The following is a 9,183-nucleotide window of genomic DNA, read 5'->3' as shown; positions in this document are numbered from 1 at the left end:
TGCACTCCAGTCTGGGCAACAGAGTGAGACTCCAACTCAAAAAAAAAAGAAGAAGAAGAAGAAAACAGAGAGGGCAATGGACCCTAAGAAACGACTCACCATGCATGAGGGCAGGGCAAGAATAAACCTAGCAGAAGAGGCTGCATGTTGGAGACAGCAGGGGCTCTTGTCAGTGTGAGGGTGTACTGGAAAAGCCCCTCCAAATCAGCCCCCCATACCTTGGGGATGAGATTCATGTCGTAAACCCAAAGGATTGTATCCCCAAGGCCCATGCTTAGCAGTACTCCAGGAAGCCTGGCTGATAAAATTTTTTTTTAAAAATTGTTAGAAGCCCAGGAGGCTCTGATGGGAACCCCTCTCTGAAAGAGTTGATGACAGGAAGAAAACAACATATATGACAGTCAAAAGAATAAAGCACCAGTGACCCAGAGGCAGGTCATGGGGGAACTCAGAGAAAGTAGATGCCTAGAGGGTCCTTGGAGAGAGGAGCAGAGGTGCTAGACTCTGGGGAAATGACTCAGCTTGTGTTAGCATCTGTGTACCAAGGTTGATCCCAACTCTGTCCTCTGAATGTCTCTTCCTCCTGTGGCTCCCCCAAGAAGCACCAGGTCCTCATAAAAGGGTACTTTTGGCCAGACCCATGGTCTGAGCTCAAGAAATGTGGTTCTACTTTTGGTGTTACATCCTGGTCATGTGCTACTAGGATTCTTGGATGTCATTAAAAACTCCTCACTTATTCTACATCTTACAATTGGACTGCATTTGCAGTCTGTTTCCCAATTCCTCCACTAAACAGATGTGAGTTTCTCATCATCCTATTTCCAGAATGAGAGTAGCTCTCCTTTGGGCACTGACATGGAGGATAAGCTTACAAAGTGATCCCAGAATAAGGAGAAAACAAAGAGATGAAGAAAAAAAAAGAGAATATAAAATTACAGAGACCAGAGGTCAAAACCCAAGAACAGAGGGTCTTCCTGAGTAAGAAGCAAGAACAATTATACTAGAGCCAATAATCATAGACACAATTGAGGAAAATTATCCAAAGATGGAAAAAAATCAGAATATCTGAAAGCTGTCTCCATCACATTATAAGTTCTCTTTATCAGTGTTAAAAGAGTTTCATACCTAGAACAACGTGTCAGGATTCTACTTTTATTAAAAGGAAAATTAAATTTTCCATTATGAAAAGAATAAAGAATATGTAAATATATACTTGGAAACTACAGATTAGCAAAAGGAAGAGAATAAAAATCATCCATTGTTATAATCACCCAGAGAAAACTGTTAACATTTTGATACATTTCTTTCAGTCCTATTACTATACATACTATTTTTTACGTAATGGTGATTTATAGAATACATACTAATTTAAATTTTCTATCCTTTTAAAACATTTTAAAAATTATAATACTTGTTAATGGCAGAAAAGTTGAAAATGGAGGGGAAATGTGAAGAAAAAATTTACCCAAAATCCACTTACTAGAATAAACCAGTAGTACTGAGGTGCAGTTCCTTATAGCCTTATCACCTATGCCTTTTTACACAGTCATAATTACACTGTGTAATTTCATCTAATTCTCAAACATAATTAACATAGAACATTTCAGAGAATCCAGATGGTAAATCATATAGAGGTGTATAGATGGGTTAAAATATTTGCTACAAAATGATCTTTCCTGATCAATAAAACCCAAATTCTCAGATCATTCAAGATGTGTTTCAAAGATGCAAAAGTTAACAGGAAAAATGTAGTAACTCTTCTATTAGTCCCTGAGACTTAAACAGCGTTGCCAATGTAAGCAACACTGGAACGTAACAGCACACACTTTGTTTAAACTTCCTGAAGTAGCGAAGTCTGCGTGACAAGCACATTCTCCGGTTCCAGGAAAGCTGCAGAAATAGGAAAGGAGGAATCCGGAGGGTCAGGCCTCACAACTGCCACAGACCCCACATCATCCAATTAGAATTTGAACTTTGGTGTTCAAGCTGAATAAGTTCTTTTGTACTGCCATTTCTTCATGGAGGGAGAGGGGCAGGGTGAAAGCTGTGCTCAGAAGAAAATTTACTGCCCTAAGTGCTCTCACTGTTGAATGAGAAGAAATAGAAAACGTAGCCAAACCTCAACACAATAACATAAAGAAGACTGAAGGAAGAAGTTAATAAAAATAAAAGCAGCAACTAATGGCTGATACAATTTAAAATTTTAAAACTGCTACGCAACTCGAGCAGTTTTCTGGGCTGTGGGTCCATTCATCAGAAACCAATTTGCTGAGAGTTAAATTCTCCCACGCCCTTGCTTAAGGCCTTGTCTCCCACTTCAGAGAGAAAACAGAAGCAAATGCCAGAGTCATTCCAAGGCTCCCACCCTACCTGCTAGCCTGCTCTCACGTGGGCTGTGCTCTGCTCCCTCCCCTATCACTTGACATCAATTTTCCATGCTCCTAACAAAGACTGCCCCCTCCATCAACATGCTCTGTCTCATTCCCCCTCAATTACTCAGGGACATCCTCCCTGCATCATCATTCCCATCAGAGTACAGACATGCTGTTGCAAGAAATCCTCCCTAGTCCCCATGTTCCCTTCCCCAGTCATTACCCCACTTTTCTGCTCTCCTTTGCAAGGAGACCACAGAAGATAACACAGTGCCATTATCAGCTCATTTCCTCCCATCTGCTCTTCAACCAACTGCAGTCAGGGTGGGTACCACCACTCTACTATGGAGAAGACTCCTCATCCCACCCTCTAGTTCAATTCAGGAACATAATCTTCACAAGGTCAGGAACTTTATCTGTTCACTGCTGTATCCTTAGAACCAAGAAAGTGATGGATAAATATTTGTTGAACTAATCTGATCTAATAAATAGAGAAGAAAATAGAATATATTTCTACTCATCAAATATGTTAAAAGAATATGTCCTTTAAACAAGGTGCATGAGTATGGAGAGAAAGCAAGAGCCCTGTCTTCCTTTTCCTATAAGGGCACTAATCTCCTCAGAAGGATCCCACCCTCAGGGCCTCCTCTAAACCTAATTGCTTCCCAAAGTCCCCACTTCCAAATACCATGATATTGCAGGCTAGGGCTTCATCATATAAAGAGGATAGCAGGGGGACGGAGGGGCACAAACATTCAGTCCACAGCAGATATGTTTTGAAAAGGCCAAATTTATCATTTGAATTGACTCTTCAGTGAATTAATTGGCTTTAAGTATAATGGCTGCTTCCTGTTCTTGGGACTGGAAATATAAAGGCAAGTCTCAGGCTATTGTAGTCAACAAAAATAATTTAGCAAAACTAATACATAACATTATAAATAAGAAAGGGATATAATTTTGGTGATATTAAAAATATTTATTTTGCTTTTATTTTTTTGAGTCCGAGTCTCACTCTGTCGCCCAGGCTGGAGTGCAGCAGCTCTCGACTTGCTAGCTCAGGTGATCCTTCCTCCTCAGCCTTCCAAGTAACTGTAACCACAGACGCACACCACATGCCAGGCTAATTTTTTATTTATTGTAGAGACGAGGTCTCACCAAGTTGCCCAGGCTGATCTTGAACCCCTAGACTCAGGCAATCCTCTCACTTCCACCTCCCAAAGTTCTGGGATTACAAGCATGAGCCACCGCACCCATGTGATATTAAAAATATTTAAAAGGAAAGAACTTTCAGAAGAATTGCATAAAGAATGCATATCTAATTCTACTCCCTGAAACCCAAGAAAATGCACAAAGAGAACAAAAAAGTAGAGAAGAAAACTGCATCACCGAGAAACCAAGGAATGGCCATCACCCCACCCCAGAGGTCACATAGGATGTGTGCAGTGCACAGTAAGGGGGCAGCTCTGGTCCAGGCCCGCCCCTCCAGTCCTTCTCAGGGTATGAGAACTTTCAGAAGGGGAGGGAGAAAGTCTGAGGGCATATTTGTCTGGAAGATAACTGTTACATGTTCCTCCAGTTCTTCTCCAAAGACATCTCTGGAAAAACTGACTTCAGAGAATGTGGCTGGTGGTTCAACTTTCCTTCTTTTTTCTTTCTGAGAAACATGTTCTTGCACACACCATTTCTAAGGAAACTAAGGAACTCCCCGAGTCCCTATAGTCTATTTTCTTTCTCTCATTACCAGGGTTGTGTTTGGACTGACCCTAGAGGGGCTTTAGCCCCAATCTGACTAAGGTCCTGAGTTTAGAGAATTAAAGGAAAAAAGATGTAACCAAGAATTCTATATGCTGCTAAGATTCTGTTTGCAAGTAAAAGCAGCAGAATGGCATCTTTAAATTCCTTTTTTTCTTCTTTCAGAGACAGAGTCTCACTCTGTTGCCCAGGCTTGTAGTGCAGAGGCACAATCACAACTCACTGTAATCTCAACCTCCTGGGCTCAAACCAGCCTTCTGAGAAGCTGGGACTAAAGATGCGCCACCACACCTGGATAATTTTTTTTAATGTTTTGTAGAAATGGAAGGTGGGGGATTTCACTGTATTGGCCAACCTGGTCTCAAACTCCTGCTCTCCTGCAACCTTCCCTCCTAAACCTTCCAGAGTGCTGGGACTATAGATGTGAGTCATCGTGCCTGGAGAGAACTTAGAAATTCTATCACCCTGGTCCACTACCATAGGGAGTGAGGGCCAGTTAGAAGCGCAAACTTAACCTGCATGCAGCCTACTTATGCAGTTAATCCTCACTTGTACCCCACATCTCTATAATTTAAAAAATTCTATCACCCCTGAAATATCCCTGAAACCGTAACTTAAAGATATAATAGTGACAAAGTGATAAATTAAATAACTCACAAAAGGAAAGGTCTAGCTATTTAATACAAGTGTCTTAAAATTTCTTCTGCTTTTCTCTGGAGACAATATAACTGCTACAATTCCACAAAATGTCAAAATGTAAGTAACTTATAATAGACGTTTGGTATAGTAATATGGAAAAAAAAAAGTAAGGTAGAAAAGGCTGGGGGTACAGGGAGTTTATGAACGGATACACTTCCTCATTTCATTATTTCCTGTCACAGAGGTCATCAACATGTGCTCTTTCATCTCTTAGCCTGTTAAACTGAAAGAAGCTTAAGATATTATTTAAAAATATATAAACCACCATTGGTAGAGCTAAAATTAGACATATATATTTGAAGATAATAAAGAGGGAGAGGACAAAAGGTGAAACAAAGAAAACCTTGACCACAGACAGAGCAGAATGTGAAGGACAAAGCAAAGAGTTGGGGTTCTAGCTACATTCTGGGGCCCTCTGCTCACACCCACACCCATGGCAAAGCCAGACCCATACTTTGCTGATTTGTCAAAAAGCAACGCTCCCTGCAGAGGAGATTTTGTGGGGAGGAGAGAGTTTGCACTACACCCCACATAGCAAAAAAGCTAATGCACTTACTGTTCAACATTTATTTCCATATTCAAAACCCATCCTGGGTTCCCAGCTATCAGGTTTTATACTCTCAATGCTACTCGTAGCAAAAGGAATGAAATATTAACATGTAACAACAACATAAATTTTAAAAACTCAAAGAGTGTGAACTATATGATTCCATTTATTTTTAAAAGTGTAGAAAAGGCAAAATTTGGGTGATAGAAAGCAGATCAGTGGTTGCCAGAGCTGAGCAGAAGGAGGAGATCGAGTGCATTAAAAAAATTTTAGGGTGAGGCCAGGCCTGGTGGCTCAGTCTGTAATTCCCGCACTTTGGGAGGCCGAGGTGAGTGGCCTGAGCCCGTGGGTTTGAAACCCGCTTGGGCAACTTGGTGAAACCTCATCTCTACAATAAACCAAAAATTAGCTGGGCGTGGTAGTGCACACCTATAGTTCCGGCTACTTGGAAGGCTGAGGCGGAAGGATCGCCGGAGCCCAGCAGGTAGAGGCTGTGGTGACCAGGAGCGTGCCACTGCATTCCAGTCTGGGCGACAGAGTGAGACTTCAACTCAAAAAAAAAAAATGTAGGGTGAGAGTCTGTTCTGTATCTTGATTGCAGCAGTGTTTACATGATTATAAACAATTACCAAAGTTCATCAAAACTATACAATTAAAATGGATACATTTTCAAGTATATAAATAATACCTCCATTTAAAAGAGGTGAAACTTCATTCTCAGACTGCCTAAAAATTAATGGAATTAAAATGCTATCTATTAGCCGGGCTCAGTGGCTCAGCCTGTAATCCCGCGCCTTTGGGAGGCTGAGGTGAGTGGATTGCCTGAGCCCACGGGTTCGAGACCCGCCTGGGCAGTGAGACCTCATCCCTACAACAAATCAAAAAATCAGCTGGGCGTGGTAGCACATGTCTGTAATTCCGGCTACTTGGAAGACTGAGGCAGAAGGATCACCGGAGCCCAGCAGGTTGAGGCTGCGGTGGCCGGGAGTGGCCACTGCACTCCAGTCTGGGCGACAGAGTGAGACTCCAACTCAAAAAAAAAAAATATGCTATCTATTGAACGCTGAAGGTGAGGGCTGCAGAGGGAACACAGAGAGGGAACTTGAGGTAGACTCCCAAGGAAGCAGTGAAGACAGCCCACCTCGAGCCTGAACGGGGCTCCAGAGCCCTGCCACCAGGTCCTGAGATCAGGAGACTGGCAACTGCTGGGAAAGGAGTTATGCCTCCCATCAGAGAAACTAACTCTCTAATGCCTGGGCAGAGAAGTGCTCCAGGGCGGCCTCTGCAGAACAGCTGGACTGCATCTTGAGACCAGATGCTGATCTCTGTGTTGCATGGGGGCTGCTCTTTGCAGCCTCAGAGAAAATTGCCCCCAATGCACAAGCCCTGACTGGTAACAGCAGATGTGCAACCCCAAATGAGCCACCCTTCCCTGAGCCTCCCCTGATAGAGGCAGACAGAGGAATTTACCAAGAAGGATGCTGGTGGCAGTATTGGTTTGTTTGTTTGCTTGTCTTGCTTGGTTGCTTTACTTGCTAGTTGGCTTTCTCTTTTCTTTCCTTCTTCTATTTCTCTTTCTTTGCTCTCTCTCTCTCTCTCTCTCTCTCTCTCTCTCTCTCTCTCTCTCTCTCTCTCTGTGTGTGTGTGTGTGTGTGTTTCTCTTTTTCTTTATCTATTTTTCTTTCTTTTTTTCCTTTCTCCTCCTTTCCTTTTTTCCTCTCCTTCTCATTTCTCTTTTCCTTCTTATACCCTGTCTTGAATTCAGGGGCTATACAAGCATATCAACTGTAAGATCATATTGTGCAGAGAAAGAGAGTGAGTCCCAGCTGGTCCATTCACCAGACAGCAAGCATTATGAGCTGGCAATAGGTTCTGAATCCTTACAGCACCCCTCTTCCCCTAGTAAGTGCTCAAAATTGTAAAGAGAAAGCACAACACCCCGCCCCTAGCCCAACTTCATAATTGAACAAACCCAGAGCCCTGGCTCAAAGAAGGACAAAAGGTAGAGCAAATATTAGAAGTAACTGCTTCTCCATTTTCCACTTAGCAACAGAATTAAAGAGAAACATAGGAGAACTGCTACAAATTAAGAAAAATCAACAAAGAACTGCTGGCAACCAGAGCCCCAGCAAAGAGTCAGTGCAAGAAAGAAGAGCTGGCACAAACAATGGCTATCTCCAAGAACGACAGTACCCAGAAGGCACTTATGGAGATCAGAGAATCATTGGATAGAATGAATAAAAATCAAGAAATGCAAGGGCTAAAACTAAATAAAATTTCAACAGCTGGGCAAACTCAAGAAAGCATACTTAGAAATAACAGAAATAGCTTTTCTGGTTACCAAGGCATGAGGAGCCACAAGCAGCAAAGTCTTGCGTGACATGCTGTAGGAGGCAGTGTGGGAAGTCCTACACGGGAACCAGCACAAGCACTGGAAGTTCTTGGAGTCCCTGGAGCTGCAGATCAGCCTGAAAAACTATGAGCCCCAGAAGGACAATTGCTTCTCAGCTACCGTCAGGCTCGAGTCCACCTCCTGCCCCAAGTTCTCCATGTGTGTCCTGGGAGACCAACAGCACTGTGATGAGGCCAAGACTGTGGACATCCTGCACATGGACATCAAGGCACTGAAGAAGCTCAACAAGAACAAGAAACTGGTAAAGAAGCTGGCTAAGAAGTATGATGCCTTTTTGGCCTCAGAGTCTCTGATTAAGCAGATCTCATGAATCCTTGGCCCAGGCCTAAATAAGACTGACAAATTCCCTTCCCTGCTGACACACAATGAAAACATTGTGGCCAAAGTTGATTAAGTGAACTCCACAATCAAGTTCAAGATGAAGATGGTACTGTGTCTGGCTGTGGCTGTTGGCCACATGAAGATGACAGATGGTGAGCTTGTGTATAACATTCACCTGGCTGTCAACTTCTTGGTGTCATTGCTCAAGAAGAAATGGAAGAACATTTGGACCTTATCATCAAGAGCACCAAAGGCAAGCCCCAGTGCTTATATTAAGGCACATCCTAATAAATGTTCATACCACTGTGAAAAAAAAAGAAATAACAGGAATAAACAACTCCATCCAAGAAATAAATGACAAACTAACAAGCATGGGCAGCAGAATTGACCAAGCAGATGAAATAGTCTCAGCTGGAAGACCAAAATATGAAATTAACCCAATCTATTAAAAATATAGAACAAAAACTTAAGAAGAAAGAATAAACTCTCTAAGATATATGCGGTTCTATCAAGAAACCAAATCTATGATCAGAATACCTGAAATAGAAAGAGAAGCAGAAAATACCCTGGCACAAAAATTCCATGAGGTCATTCAAGAAAACTTCCCTCATCTGGCCAGAGAGATGACTATAGAAGCACAAGAGATTCAGAGAACACCTGCATGACATTTTATGAGAATTACTAGACACATAGTAACTCACCTACACAAAGTAAGTATAAAAGAAAAAATCCTAAAGACAGCAAGGGGAAAAAGTCAGACTACCCTATTGAGGGAGACCAGTCAGAATTGCTGCAGACTTATCTACAGAAACACTACAGATCAGAAGGAATTGGACCCTAATATTTAATGCTCTCAGAGATAAACAATTTCAGTCAAGAATTTCCTAACCAGCCAGGCTGAGCTTCATCAGTGAGGGAGAATTAAAATCCTTCCCAGACATTCAATCCCTAAGAGAATATGCTGCTTCAAGACCAACTCTACATGAGATACTGAAAAAGTTGTTGTGAACAGAAGAAAAAAGAAGCAAAAGAAATACCATATACTTCACAAGATCACAAACAAACACAGAAGCAGAACA

The 9,183-nt window shown here is 42.1% G+C and overlaps 1 pseudogene; it reads left to right on the top strand.

The window, feature by feature from the left end:
- LOC103255560 overlaps window positions 1–8,380 on the top strand; it is a 58,462-nt pseudogene extending 50,082 nt beyond the window's left edge.
- The last annotated feature ends 803 nt before the right edge of the window (window positions 8,381–9,183 follow it).

This window comes from Carlito syrichta, unplaced genomic scaffold (genome assembly GCF_000164805.1).
Source record: "Carlito syrichta isolate Samal-C Ts95f unplaced genomic scaffold, Tarsius_syrichta-2.0.1 Scaffold74861, whole genome shotgun sequence".
NCBI lineage: Eukaryota > Metazoa > Chordata > Mammalia > Primates > Tarsiidae > Carlito > Carlito syrichta.
Note: the sequence above shows the minus strand (reverse complement) of the source record. Positions and strands in the feature narration are given on the sequence as shown.